Here is a 16,447-nt window from a genome sequence, read left to right on the forward strand (position 1 = left end):
GATGCCCAATGCAGATACAACATGCCCCCAAAAGCTGACTTCTCTCAACCAGAATTCACATTTACTGAACTTCGTATATAATTGCTTGTCTCGCAAAATCTGCAATACTAACTTCAAGTGCTCGGCATGTTCAGTTTCACCGCGTGAATAGATTAAAATGTTATCTATAAACACGACTATAAACCGATCCAAATACTGTCTGAAAATTCGACTCATTAAATCCATGAACACAGCAGGGGCATTAGTGAGCCCAAACGGCATCACTAAGAATTCATAATGTCCGTATCTCGTTCTGAAAGCAGTTTTAGGCACGTTAGAGTCTCTAACTCGCAACTGATAATAACCCGATCTCAAGTCTATCTTCGAAAATACTGAGGCTCCTTTCAGTTGATCAAGCAAATCGTCGATTCGCAGCAACGGATATTTATTCTTTATCGTTACCCTATTAAGCTGACGATAATCAATACACATTCCCATGGTTCTGTCTTTCTTTTTCATAAACAACACTGGTGCACCCCACGGAGAAAAACTCGGTCGAGAAAAACTTCTATCTGTCAACTCTTGCAACTGAGATATCAATTCTTTTAATTCAGTTGGTGCCATATGATACAGAGCTATCGAAATAGGTGTAGTCCCTGGTACTAGTTCAATACCAAACTCTACCTCCCAGACAGGTGGTAATCTAGGTAATTCCTCGGGGAACACATCTGGATATTCACAAACCACGGGCACAGTCTCAAGTTTCTTTTCTGATTCTTTACTATCCAGTACGTAGGCAAGATATGCTTTACACCCCTTTTTTCACATATTTCTAAGCCAACATCGAGGATATCACTGCCGGTGATCCATTCTAATCGGTAGACTCAACTCGAATTATCTCATTATTTGAACACCTCAAATCAATTTTCTTTCACTTGCAATTCACTACTGGATCATGCACAGTTAACCAATCCATTCCGAGAATGACATCAAACTCGTCAAACGGTAATAACATTAAATTAGCCGGGAAGCAAGAAGCTCAGATCATCAGGGGACATTTCTTACATATTTTGTCAACTAGCACATAACGGCCCAAAGGATTCGACACCCGAATCACAAACTCAGTAGACTCAACAGGTAGAGTCTTACTGGATGTCAAAGTTTCACACACATATGAATGAGTAGAACCGGGATCAATCAAAGCAATAACATCAGTATCAAAAAGAGTGAAACTACCGGTAATAACATCTGGCGAAGAAGCATTCTTGCGCGTGCGTATAGCATATGCTCTGGAAGGAGCATGAGCCTCAGAACGTACAGTAGTATCTTTGGTCCCTCTCTGATTTCCACTAGCATTACCTGTGACAGCCCAAAATTGACCCTAGTCGGGAAGTGGTTTCGGGACCGCTAAACCGAGTCACTGAAATGTTTGAACATAATATTTATTGTCTAGAATATGTAATTATGAATGTGTGAAAATTTCAAGCTTCGATTTAGCCGATAGCATGTGAATTCAGTTAGTAGGACTTGTGTGACACTTTTGAAAAGTGATAGGCTAATCTATAAGGACCTAATAGTGCATGTAGCCAAAGGGGAGGACTTGCATGTCAAATTTCCCCCAAGTTCTAGTGGCCGCCATGACAAAGAATATGGGAAAAACATGTCATAGACATGTTTTGTTGGTGCATCATGGGTGGAAAAAAATAAATTAATGAGCATGGGTAATAAAGAAATGGGAAAAAGAAAAAAATGGTCTCATGCATGCTCCATTGCCGTGAGTTGAGGGGAAAGAAAGAAAAAAATTTTGTTCATCCTTTCATTCTCTCTTGACCGAAAATCCTAAGGAAGAAGAGAGAATTTTTGCTTCATGCTTGGGTTGGAAGAGGATTAGGAAGGGGTTTGGCTATACTTGCATCAAGATTAAGGTATGTTTGAGGTTGTGCCATGAGATTCATGCATGTTTTTAGTTACTAGTTTGATGTTCTTATTAGCCCATGGTTCAAATCTTTGTTATATCATGGGGATGGTATTTGGCCAAGGTGGATTTTGTGTTAATGCCATTGCATGTTAAATATGAAGCTTGCTAATAGTATATGTGATGGTGGATTGATGGCTCTTGGACTTTCTTTTTAGTATTTTTGAGTAAGACATTAAGTTCTTTGCTTAATCATGACCAAAATTATGGTGTTGTGATGTATTCGGTCATGGTATATCCATAAGTATGATTCATGCATGTTGCATGGTAGGTAAGATTTGAGCTTTGGATATGTGTTTATATTTGGATATAAACAACTTGAGATTCGGCCCTTACACCGACATGAATATATGTTTGCACATGATGTATTGGTATGATATATATACTATTTCAAGGTGTATATTTGCTTGTGATGATGTTTCGGTTATGAAGTAAATGAGAGATGTGTATTGAGCTACAATATGTAATGCATTAGATAGTAAGATGTATGCTGTTTTTTTTGTGTGGTGTTAAGTGTAAAATTGACCTCAACATAGACTTGCGTATTCGGCCAAATGAAGTAGATTGGTGTGCATGTATTCGGTTAGAGGCAACCATATTGCAGCCTTATCTTGGCTTAGATAATTGACTAAATGGGTAATTAGTGAGGATGGTTGCCGAATATACAAACATTCATATGCATGTGTAATTGAATTATGAATGTTTAGCAAGATGGTTAAACTAGTTAATTTATTGATTAAGCTCAAGGAGTTAAAGAGGGAGAATCAAGCAAGGGAAAGACGAAGGTCATCGAGTAGCCGACGTGGAACTATTTTACCCAACACAAGGTAAGTCATTAAGCGTATATTTTGTATCGATTTAAATAGACATGATGTCTACGAAATTATGCCGAATGGAATGATGAATTTATATACATGTATGTATGTGGTGATAAAAGTATTGAATGAAAGGAAAAGAGGTGAGATGTATTGAGTTGTTGATTTCGGCACTAAGTGTGAGGGTATAAACATTTGTGATCATGAGAATGGCACTAAGTGTGCGGGTTTTTAATTTGTACAGCACTAAGTGTGCGAGTTTGATTATATAGCACTAGGTGTGCGAGTTGATTTTATAGCACTAAGTGTGCGGACTCACTATATGTTTTTGAATCACCATTGACACTGAGTGTGCGACATTATTAAGTTGATCACGGACAGCGGATCGGGTAAGCACCTTGAGTTCATGGCTAATAGGCGCTATGTTTATATTTGGAGTTGAGCTTGGTAAGTTTTGAACCTATGTGACAATTTTAATTGAAGTCACGTACATGAGAATTATCGTGGAATAAGTGAAAAGGCTATTTAGTTGTATGATTGTAACGAAAACAAAATGATGTATAAAAACGCTTCAAATATCCTATTGATTAGTATGTGGAATGTGAATGTGAATGTGTAACTTGGTGTGAGATTGAACCGAAAGGTCTAAGGAACTATGGTATAGTTCGGCTTGGTGGAAGTAATTAGCATCGTTCCATTTTGTTTCCTCTTATGATAATGTTATTAATGGATGGTAGTGCAATGCTTATGAGTTACTGAGTTATGTACTCATTTGGTGCTTATTGTTGCTTATTTAGGTTCTTGATCCATTTTGCATGCTCGGGACCATCGTCGAAGTCATCACACCGGCTAACAACTTTTGGTATTTTCTTCGTAGTTGGTCTAGGAGTACATTTCGGCATGTATAGGCTATTATGTTTTGTTTGAACTTGGTATGTAAAATTTTGAATAGCCATGCGAAAATGGCTTATAAATGTTTAAGCATAATGTTATAATCATTTGGTATGTATATGCTCATTAAGAGGCACGGAAATGTTTGGCAATGACCAGCCATTAGAACAGGTCATCATGATTACATTTTGGACTATATATGAAAAAGGGGTGGATGAATCATAGAAACTATGTGTTAGAGAAAGTCTACCCTAGAAATAGATGCTGGCAGCAACAGTGATGTGGATGTGAAAAATCACTAAAAATAGTAGGAATGGAATTAAATAGTTAATAAATTATGTAAATGAACCTTGATGAATCTATTTTCATATGGAAGAGACGAGATGGTCATATGAGTTGTATGTTAAGAGATATTTGGGTTTTCGTGAAATAGGGCCAGAACGGTTTCTGGATTCCCTATTCAAACTTTGAAAATTCATTATAAATTAACCAGAGATAATTAGGAGTCATACCATATATGTATAAATTCCTATTTGAGTCTAGTTTCTATATAAACAAACGGCATCATTCTTGAAACCCTGCACAGGGAGTTATTCGAGTTGTAACGCACGAAGGTCAGTGTAGTCGACCCCTGTAACATGGGAGACTTTAACTAATAAACTACACTAATTGGCTCGACCAAAAATTCTAGAAAAAAATCTGTAGATGTACATATGAGTCTAGTTTCAGGGAAAAATTACAAAACTGATTTTTTAGTTGTAAAAATCAAGTTATGATTTTTGAAGTGACTAGTACACAGATTGGCAGCTTGTCTGGGAAATTCTCAATAAGTGGTTTGAAGTCTGTTAACACCTCATGTTCGACTCGTGACGGTCTCGGGTTAGGGTGTTACAATTTTATTGGTATCGAGCTATGGTTTAGTCGGTTCTAGGATCACCATAGCACGATGAGTCTAGCTATACATGCCTTAATGTTAATGTTTAAATGTGTGATGACTTCGACGGTTAAAATTATTGTTTTGATTAGTAAATGGATCCCTGTAGAGAGAACCTTGGCGGATGACGTTGAAAGTGTAGCGGCTGCTCCTGCACAAGGGACGCCACCGTTGAACCTCAGTCATCTGCGAATAATCAAGGTGAGGGGGCTAAACAAGCCTTCTTTACCATGATGAATGAGTGGGTCGCGCAATATGCCCGAACCAATCCGGTTGTCCAACAATTCCCGAATTTGAATAATCCACCCCAAGAGCCCGTAATGCCATCGATTCATCGACCTGTGAGGCCGAGTAAGCCACCAGAGACTTGATTAGGAAGCGGGGCTGAAGAGTTCAGGCCATAGTTACCGATGATGCCGAAAGGGCCGAGTTCTGGCTTGATAACACCATTCGGGTGTTTGATGAACTGTCATGCACACCCGATGAATGTCTAAAGTGTGCTATATCCTTGTTGCGGGACTCAGCCTACTATTGGTGGAGGACCTTGATTTCCATAGTTCCAAACGAATGAGTTATTTGGGATTTCTTTCAAACGGAGTTTCAAAGAAATATATTAGTCAACGGTTCATCGATCAAAAGCGTAAGGAATTCTTGGAACTCAAGAAGGTCAGTATGACGATGTCGAATACGAACATGAGTTCGTAAGACTCGATCAGTATACCCGGAGTGTGTGGCGGATGAGGTTCCTATGTGCAAGAGGTTTGAAGAAGGATTGAATGAAGATTTAAAGCTACTAGTGGGTATTTTGGAGATAAAAGAATTCGTAACACTAGTCGAAAGAGCCTGCAAGGCGGAGGAACTTGGAAAGGAGAAGAAGAAGGCTAAATTTGAAGCTAGAGACTATCGCAAAAGATCGACGGTAAAGCTCCATTCTCGGCGTAAAGAAGTTCGTGGAGGACACCAATAAATCGAGGACGATCGAGAACTTCCATTAGAGCACGACCATTGATCGGACTCGAGCTACTTGGTAGCTAGTGTGGGCAATAACCGCCAAGAGAAACCCGAATGCCCCCAATGTGGGAGAAGACACGAGGTGAATGTTGGGGTAAGTCTACCAATAGGGCTTGTTACGGATGCGGTTCAAGGACCACTTCATTAGAGATTGCACGAGCTTGATGAGAAGAATAGGATGCAAGGTGCAAGACCTAGTGGAATGACACTAGAGGTAGACCACCAAGAATTTCAGGAGGTAGGGTGGTAGTCGAGAGGGCCACCGATACGGCTGTTCGATCTGAGACCAGACTCTGCTAGGGCATATGCCATCCGTGCGAGAGGAAGCATCCTCCTCTGATGTTATCATTGGTACTTTCACTCTCTTTGATACTAGTGTGATTGCGTTGATTGACCCTGGTTCTACTCATTCATATGTATGTGAAACCTTAGCATCCAGTAAGACTCTACCTGTTGAGTCTACTGAGTTCGTAATTCGAGTGTCAAACCCTTTGGGTCAATACGTGCTTGTCGACAAAGTGTGCAAGAAATGTCCCTAGTAATTGAGGGTCCCGCTTCCCGCGGACCGATGCTTTTGCCGTTTGATGAATTTGATGTTATTCTTGGTTTGGATTGGTTGACCGTGCATGATGCGGTTGTGAATTGCAAAAGCAAGACTATTGATTTGAGGTGCGCGAATAACGAGATAATCCGAGTTGAGTCTACGGACTTAAAAGGGTTGTCAGCTGTAATATCAGCAATGTTGGCCTAGAAACATGTAAGAAAGGGGTGCGAAGCATACCTTGCGTATGTACTTGATGACAAGGAATTGGAAAAGAAACCCGAATCGGTGCCGTTGGTTTGTGAATACCCGGATGTTTTTCCTGAAGAATTACCGGGTTTACCACCTGTTCGGGAAGTAGAGTTTGGTATTGAGCTTGTACCTGGGACTACGCCAATTTCGATAGCTCAGATCGTATGGCACCAACCGAGTTGAAGGAGTTGCTTGAGTCTTGATGAAAGGATGGAAAGAAACATCGCTTGGTTGTGAATGACGGAAGTTTCGAATTACGGTTTCACAATTTCAAGGAAGAGTAGAGTGATTGTACAGATCCAATTTCGATGCAGGTTATGGACAACGTTAGGTTGAGTTGGTTAAGTTGAGATAGATTTACAAGACCAGTTGTTGTTTGTGAAAAGAAGGACGGAACCATGAGGTTGTGCATCGACTATCGCCGCTTAATAAAGTGACAAAGAAAAAATATCCGTAATAAAGAAAAATATCCGCTATCACAGATCGATGATTTGTTCGATCAACTAGGGAGCCTCGTTGTTCTCAAAAATAGATTTGAGATCTGCCATTATCGCCATGAATTCGATTCTGACATGTAAAATTAGATGCCGATGTCAATGTGCGATTTGAAACTGAGATTGATGTGATGGTGAGCGAGAAAGTTCTAAAGTTTTCTGGAAAATGCATACTGAATTTGGCAGATCTAAGGCTTGAGGTTCATTCGAGGCCATTCATAGATAGTCCAAATGCGAGTCAAATGACTATTGTTGAATTTGCCGATTGAAAAGATTAGGCTTCATGTTTGGTTGGTTATGTGCTAATCGACTATTTATCAGAGTTGAATTCAACGAATGGTTATGAGATAAAGCATTTGTATTGAGCTCTGAAATTGAGGATTGGTGAAACAATTAGGTTGATAGAATAGTTATGCAACTGGTGGAAGAAATCTTGGACTGGAATCATGAAAGTCTTACCAAACTATTTACCCAAGCAATTTGGGACGATAAATTTAATGGGTTGTGAGATGTTGCGAACTCAAGTTGAGCTTATTGGGAAGTGTTTAAGCGACTGCAATCTAAAGTACCAATAGTTTCAGTGAATTTATGTAAAATGATTTGATGGAACATTGTCAAGTAGTTGGATGCTTGTAATCATTAGTGACTTTGTCCTTGGAAGAATTTTGATAGGCTTGAATTAATTAGCCTAATAGTAGTATCCAATAGGGAGAATCAGAAATTCCTCGTTCGAAGTATGCAGTGGGCATCAAATGATGGCAAAACAGCATAGAGTATCTGTTGGTATGATAGAAGTGAAATTTCATCTAGTTGTGGTATAAAGAATTTGGAAAGAAAAATAGTCATCATTCATGGCCTAGTTGGAAGAACGAAAAATTTTGTTCACTTTCTTTGTTTTGACCAATCTAAAAGATTAAGTAATTTTTGTATGCTTGGTGAAAATTAGAAGGCTATGGTATCTGTAAATTAAGTATTGAGGTTGAATCAATGTTAGATTGCATGAAAGTATTTCTATTTGAGTCTTGAAATTAGCTATGGTCAAATTGTTCCAATAGGATGGTATTTGCAGGTGATTTTGGTATGCATTGAGAAGATTAAGCTTGTGATGTGTGATGGATTGTGCATTGATCTTTTATATTTAGTAAGATTTAAGTTTGTTAATCATACCAAATGGAGGTTGTGAATCGGCCATGTAACATGGTTCAATGTGATGGTGGAAATTGACTTTGGAAGGTTTATCAGATATAAATTAGATTATCTTAACTACAAATTATGTTTGACATGTATTGGTAGATTGAAGTTGACTATTTAAGGTATTTGATTTGATGATGATTGTTAATATGTAAATGAATGGTATTTAAGACTAATAGTGTAGCATGTAGATTGAGAATTCATTTTATGGTGGCTGTTAAAGTTAAAATGCTAACAAGTTGATTGGCCAAATGATAAGTATGATGGTTAGAGGAACATATGAAACATGTCTGATGATAATTGCTAAATGGTATTGTGAGGTGGTGAAAAAAAAATTATATGATCGTTAATTGAATTTGAAGTAACAAATGGTTAAATAGTTATTTATTGTTGAGGAAGGATTAAAGGGAAGGTTTAACTTGCAAAATCTAAGGTATGATGAGGTTGGACTATTTTCAGCAGTTAGTTATTAGGTTTGTTTATTCATTAAATAACTGTTTTATGAATGATGCATGGAATGATGATTTATTACAGTTGATGTGTATAAAATTTAATGAAAGAAGGTGGTGATGTGATTGTTGATTGGATAGTGTTAAACATTTGTGATATGAAATGGCACTAGTTGGGTTTTAATTTGTAGCTAGTTTTTGATTATATAGACTAGTTAAGTTTTTTAATACAATGTATATGTTTTGATGATTGCATGGATATGCATATTATTCAGAGATTGATGGTAAGACTTGAGTTATGGTATAGCCTTGTTTTATTTGGAATACTTGAATTTGACCTATGTACATTTATTAATAGTATGAATTATCATGATAAGTGAAAGGTTTTATTTGTAGTATAGAGTTTGATATGAGTAAAAGAATCGTAAATATCCAATTATGTTTGTGGAATTGAATGTAATGTAATTGTGTGAGATTAACTGAAATTAGCCAAATGAGTTGATTGGTGGAATAATTAGATTGTCCATTTTATTTCCTTATGAGAATATTAGCTGATTGGTAAGTATGACTATGGAATTATGACATTTGGTGCAATGTACCCAGAATATGTGGCAATGATATGATTTAAAATTAAAAAGTTAAGAATGGATTAATAAGAAGTAAATGAAATCAACCTGATGAACATTTCATTAGAGCAGAGGTAGTATTTACTAAAATGTTTGTTTAGCGAAAATTCGACGTTCTGATCCTGTTATGACTAAAATTCTATAACTATGAGTTAATATGATAGGATAAGATAGATTATTTAGTTGTTTTATAAAAGAAAGGATATTTGAATCCCTAAGGAGTGTTAAGTTTTACATAAGTCAGTAGTGCCGGTATTGGATTTTAACTAATAGTCGTATTGTTAGCACTAAGTTAGAGAATATTATATGTACTAGGTCAGTTTCAGTAAATTCGAAATATTTTTGTTGGAAACATTATATTTTTGACGTCGGACGGTACCTTGGTTATGGAAATTCATAAGTGTTTGAAGTTGACACTGTGTTGAACCTAGTATTTAATGAGTTACAATTTATTTATGATATGGTAAGTGGTTTAGCAATAACGTAAATTGTATAATGCCTTAATGTAATGTTAATGTGTGTACTTGGATGGTTAATTTTGTTTTGTTAGTAAATGGATCCGGTTGAAGGACTGGGATAGCTTGAAGTTAGTGCTCTCATGTCATTTATGCACTGTTGAATCTTATTACGAGTATCAATGGTAGGCAATCACCTTTACCATTTGGTGAATGATGATAGATTGAGCCAACCAATCTGGATGCAAAATTCAAATAGTAATAATTACCCAAAGTGATAAATTTATGAACTGAGATCTATTTTATTGGAAGCACGAGAGTTGATTTAGGAAGCGCGAGTAAGGTTTCGGCCATATCTGATGAAGTTTGAACCTAACGATAATATCATACGTATTGATAATTGATCATACCATGAATGTTAAAGTGCTATATTTTTGACAACCACTATTGGGAACCTGAGTTCCTTAGTCAACAACGAAGGTAGTTTACTTTCAACGGAATTTGGAGATTAAAAAATCAACTATGTCAAAAAAGATTTTAGAAAATAAGAACTAGTATTTCAGTAAAAATCAAATGATTTTAAGTGCAAAAGCTGGATTGTGGGGATAGGTTCAATGTGCAGGGTTTAGAAGGTTAATGAGTTAAAGCTACTAGTGGATTTGGGTAAACAATCGTAACTAGGATAGGTACAATGTTGAGGACTGAAGGAGAAGGTGAATTTAAGCTAGAACTATAAAATCGTGTAACTCCGTTAGTTAAATGTGTTGGAGGTCAAATATGTGGACTTGAATGACGTGAGAGACCGCCGATTGCTGGTGGCTCTTGTACATGTGGCGAATAACTGTGAACTGATCCCCCAATTCAGGTGAAGGGTAAAGCTTGTTAAGCTACCAATGGTGGTTACGAATGCGTAAGGACCACTTCATAGATCACTTGATGGAAAATAGCAAGGGCAGACATGGAATTTGACCAGGTAGAGTTGAAGGAGTTGAAAGCTTCGGTTGCAAGAGTTGACGGATAGAGGTTTCGCCGACCAAGTTTTTCACCTTGGGGTGCACCGGTGTTGTTTGTGAAAAGAAGGACGGAACCATGAGGTTGTGCATCGACTATCGTCGACTTAATAAAGTGACAATAAAGAAAAATATCCGTTATCACAGATCGATGATTTGTTCGATCAACTGAAGGGAGCCTCGGTGTTCTCAAAAATAGATTTGAGATCGGGCTATTATCGATTCTTGAATCGGGATTCGGACATACCCAAAACGCCTTGAGCGAGATATGGTCACTACGAGTTCTTAGTGATGCCGCTTGGGCTCACTAATGCCCTCGCGGTATTTATGGATTTGATGAATCGGATCTTCAGACCGTATTTGGATCGGTTCGTAGTGGTGTTCATTGACGACATCTTGGTCTATTCAAGAGATGAGGCCGAACATGTGGAGCACCTGAGATTAGTGTTGCAAATTTTACGGGATAAGCAGTTATATGCTAAGTTCAGCAAGTGTGAGTTCTGGTTAAGAGAGGTTAGCTTCTTGGGTCATGTGGTATCTGCATCGGGTATTCGAGTCGACCCGAGAAAAATTTTAGCCATACTTAACTGGAAGCCTCCAAGAAATATTACTGAGGTTCGGAGCTTTTTGGGACTTGCCGGTTACTACCAATGGTTTGTAAAAGGATTCTCAATGATAGCCACACCCATGACGAAACTGCTTCAGAAAGATGTTAAGTTTGAATGGACGGAAAAGTGTCAGAAAAGTTTCGATCAATTGAAAACTCATTTGACGGAAGCTCCAGATTAGTGCAAATTAATCGGCAAAGAGTTTGTCATCTATAGTGACGCCTCCCTACTTGGGTTAGGTTGCGTATTGATGCAAGAAGGTCGAGTTGTGGCCTATGCGTCGAGACAATTAAAGTCACATGAGAAAAATTATCCGACCCATGATCTCGAATTGGCTGCCATCGTATTCGCCTTAAAGATATGGCGACATTACTTATTTGGTGAGAAGTGCCATGTGTATTCGGATCACAAAAGTCTCAAATATCTGATGACTCAAAGAGACTTAAATCTGCGACAAAGACATTGGCTCAAGTTGTTAAAAGATTATGAGCTCGTCATTGATTACTACCCGGGAAAGGCTAATGTGGTTGCGAACGCCTTAAGCCGAAAATCACTGTTTGCTTTACGAGCAATGAATGTGCACTTGTCTATTCTACCCGACAATGTGTTAGTAGCCGAATTAAAGGCCAAACCATTGTTGACTCATCAAACTCGTGAAGCTTAGAAAGTTGACGAGGAGTTGGTTGCAAAACGGGCTGAGTGTGTTCCGAACAAGGAATCGGAATTTCAAATTGATGATGACGACTGTTTGAGGTTCAGAAATCGTTTGTGTGTTCCAAGAAATTCAGAACTCATTTCGATGATTCTGAACGAAGCTCATTGTAGCCGAATGTCAATTCACCTGGGGAGTACGAAGATGTACAACGATTTGAAATGTCGGTTTTGGTGGCATGGTATGAAACGAGACATCTCCGACTTTGTTTCGAGATGCTTAATATGTCAACAAGTGAAAGCGGAACATCAAGTGCCTTCAGGGTTACTTCAACCGATCATGATACCCGAGTGGAAATGGGACCGAGTCACAATGGACTTTGTGTCCGGACTGCCATTGTCAGCAAGTAAAAAGGATGCGATTTGGGTTGTTGTTGATAGACTGACTAAGTCGGCTCACTTTATCCCCGTACGTATGGACTCTTCATTGGATAAACTTGCTGAATTGTATGTTTCTCAGATTGTGAGATTGCACGGGGTACCTATTTCTATTGTATCGGATAGAGATCCGAGATTCACCTCGCGATTTTGGAAGAAATTGCAAGAAGCCTTGGGCACCAAGTTGCATTTCAGCACCGCTTTTCACCCCCAAACCGATGGTCAATCCGAGCGGATAATTCGAGATACTTGAGGATATGTTGAGATGTTGCATCCTCGAGTTCGAGTGGTTCATGGGAACGGTATTTACCTTTGATTGAATTCGCCACAACAATAGTTTCCAATCAAGTATTAAGATGGCGCCTTACGAGGCCTTGTACGGGCGTAAATGCCGTACACCATTGTTTTGGACCGAGCTCGGTAAAAGCAAAATTTTCGGAGTGGATTTGATTAAAGATGCTGAATAGAAAGTAAAAGTAATCCGTGAAAATCTGAAGATAGCCTCCGATCGTCAGAAGTCGTACGCGGATCTGAAACGAAAAGACATTGAGTATCTGGTGGGAGATAAAGTGTTTCTTAAAGTTTCGCCTTGGAAAAAGATACTCAGATTTGGGCGCAAGGGCAAATTGAGTCCGGGGTTCATCGGGCCATATGAGATATCCGAACGAGTCGGTCCAGTTGCATATCGTTTGATTTTGCCCCCTGAACTTGAAAAGATTCACGACGTCTTTCATGTTTCGATGCTTCGACGCTATAGATCTGATCCGTCCCACGTAATTAGTCCATCAGAGGTTGAAATTCAAGCCGATATGAGTTATGAAGAAGAACCGATTCGTATCCTAGCTCGTGAAATGAAGGAGTTGTGAAACAAAAGGGTTCCATTAGTAAAACTGTTATGGCTCAAACACGGGATGGAAGAAGCTACTTGGGAACCCGAGAACTCTATGAAAGAGCGTTACCCAAACCTATTTACCGGTAAGATTTTCGGGGACGAAAATTTCTTAAGTGGGGGAGAGTTGTGACAGCCCAAAATTGACCCTAGTTGGGAAGTGGTTTCGGGACCGCTAAACCGAGTCACCGAAATGTTTGAACGTAATATTTATTGTCTAGAATATGTAATTATGAATGTGTGAAAATTTCAAGCTTGATTTAGGCGATAGCATGTGAATTCAGTTAGTAGGACTTGTGTGACACTTTTGAAAAGTGATAGGCTAATCTATAAGGACCTAATAGTGCATGTAGCCAAAGGGAGGACTTGCATGTCAAATTTCCCCCAAGTTCTAGTGGCCGGCCATGACAAAGAATATGGGCAAAACATGTCATAGACATGTTTTGTTGGTGCATCATGGGTGGAAAAAATAAATTAATGAGCATGGGTAATAAAGAAATGGGAAAAAGAAAAAATGGTCTCATGCATGCTCCATTGCCGTGAGTTGAGGGAAAGAAAGAAAAAATTTTGTTCATCCTTTCATTCTCTCTTGACCGAAAATCCTAAGGAAGAAGAGAGAATTTTGCTTCATGCTTGGGTTGGAAGAGGATTAGGAAGGGGTTTGGCTATACTTGCATCAAGATTAAGGTATGTTTGAGGTTGTGCCATGAGATTCATGCATGTTTTTAGTTACTAGTTTGATGTTCTTATTAGCCCATGGTTCAAATCTTTGTTATATCATGGGGATGGTATTTGGCCAAGGTGGATTTTGTGTTAATGCCATTGCATGTTAAATATGAAGCTTGCTAATGGTATGTGTGATGGTGGATTGATGGCTCTTGGACTTTCTTTTTAGTATTTTTGAGTAAGACATTAAGTTCTTTGCTTAATCATGACCAAAATTATGGTGTTGTGATGTATTCGGTCATGGTATATCCATAAGTATGATTCATGCATGTTGCATGGTAGGTAAGATTTGAGCTTTGGATATGTGTTTATATTTGGATATAAACAACTTGAGATTCGGCCCTTACACCTACATGAATATATGTTTGCACATGATGTATTGGTATGATATATATACTATTTCAAGGTGTATATTTGCTTGTGATGATGTTTTGGTTATGAAGTAAATGAGAGATGTGTATTGAGCTACAATATGTAATGCGTTAGATAGTAAGATGTATGCTGTTTTTTTTTGTGTGGTGTTAAGTGTAAAATTGACCTCAACATAGACTTGCATATTCGGCCAAATGAAGTAGATTGGTGTGCATGTATTCGGTTAGAGGCAACCATATTGAAGCCTTATCTTGGCTTAGATAATTGACTAAATGGGTAATTAGTGAGGATGGTTGCCGAATATACAAACATTCATATGCATGTGTAATTGAATTATGAATGTTTAGCAAGATGGTTAAACTAGTTAATTTATTGATTAAGCTCAAGGAGTTAAAGAGGGAGAATCAAGCAAGGGAAAGACGAAGGTCATCGAGTAGCCAACGTGGAACTATTTTACCCAACACAAGGTAAGTCATTAAGCGTATATTTTGTATCGATTTAAATAGACATGATGTCTATGAAATTATGCCGAATGGAATGATGAATTTATATACATGTATGTATGTGGTGATAAAAGTATTGAATGAAAGGAAAAGAGGTGAGATGTATTGAGTTGTTGATTTCGGCACTAAGTGTGCGGGTATAAACATTTGTGATCATGAGAATGGCACTAAGTGTGCGGGTTTTTAATTTGTACAGCACTAAGTGTGCGAGTTTGATTATATAGCACTAGGTGTGCGAGTTGATTTTATAGCACTAAGTGTGCGGACTCACTATATGTTTTTGAATCACCATTGACACTGAGTGTGCGGCATTATTAACTTGATCACGGACAGCGGATCGGGTAAGCACCTTGAGTTCATGGCTAATAGGCGCTATGTTTATATTTGGAGTTGAGCTTGGTAAGTTTTGAACCTATGTGACAATTTTAATTGAAGTCACGTACATGAGAATTATCATGGAATAAGTGAAAAGGCTATTTAGTTGTATGATTGTAACGAAAACAAAATGATGTATAAAAACGCTTCAAATATCCAATTGATTAGTATGTGGAATGTGAATGTGAATGTGTAACTTGGTGTGAGATTGAACCGAAAGGTCTAAGGAGCTATGGTATAGTTCGGCTTGGTGGAAGTAATTAGCATCGTTCCATTTTATTTCCTCTTATGATAATGTTATTAATGGATGGTAGTGCAATGCTTATGACTTACTGACTTATGTACTCATTTGGTGCAATGTACCCTAGAAATAGATGCTGGCAGCAACAGTGATGTGGATGTGAAAAATCACTAAAAATAGTAGGAATGGAATTAAATAGTGAATAAATTATGTAAATGAACCTTGATGAATCTATTTTCATATGGAAGAGACGAGGAGGTCATATGAGTTGTATGTTAAGAGATATTTGGGTTTTCGTGAAACAGCGCCAGAACGGTTTCTGGATTCCCTGTTACGACTTTGAAAATTCATTATAAACTAACCAGAGATAATTAGGAGTCATACCATATATGTATAAATTTCTCTTTGAGTCTAGTTTCTATAGAAACAAACGGCATCAGTATTGAATCCCTGCACAGGGAGTTATTCGAGTTGTAACACACGAAGGTCAGTGTAGTCGACCCCTGTAACATGGGAGATTTTAACTAATAAACTACACTAATTGGCTCGACCAAAAATTCTAGAAAAAAATATGTAGATGTACATATGAGTCTAGTTTCAGGGAAAAATTACGAAACTGATTTTTTAGTTGTAAAAATCAAGTTATGATTTTTGAAGTGACTAGTACACAGATTGGCAGCTTATCCGGGAAATTCTCAATAAGTGGTTTGAAGTCATTAACACCTCGTGTTCGACTCGTGACGGTCTCGGGTTAGGGTGTTACAATTTTATTGGTATCAGAGCTATGGTTTAGTCGGTTCTAGGACTACCATAGCACGTATGAGTCTAGCTATACATGCCTTAATGTTAATGTTTAAATGTGTGATGACTTGACGGTTAAAATTATTGTTTTGATTAGTAAATGGATCCGGTGTAGAGAGAACCTTGGCGGATGACGTTGAAAGTGTAGCGGCTGCTCTCAGTACAAGGGACGCCGCTGTTGAACCTCAGTCATCTGCGAATAATCAAGGTGAGGGGCTAA

Source organism: Gossypium arboreum, chromosome 7 (assembly GCF_025698485.1).
Source record: "Gossypium arboreum isolate Shixiya-1 chromosome 7, ASM2569848v2, whole genome shotgun sequence".
Taxonomy (NCBI): domain Eukaryota; kingdom Viridiplantae; phylum Streptophyta; class Magnoliopsida; order Malvales; family Malvaceae; genus Gossypium; species Gossypium arboreum.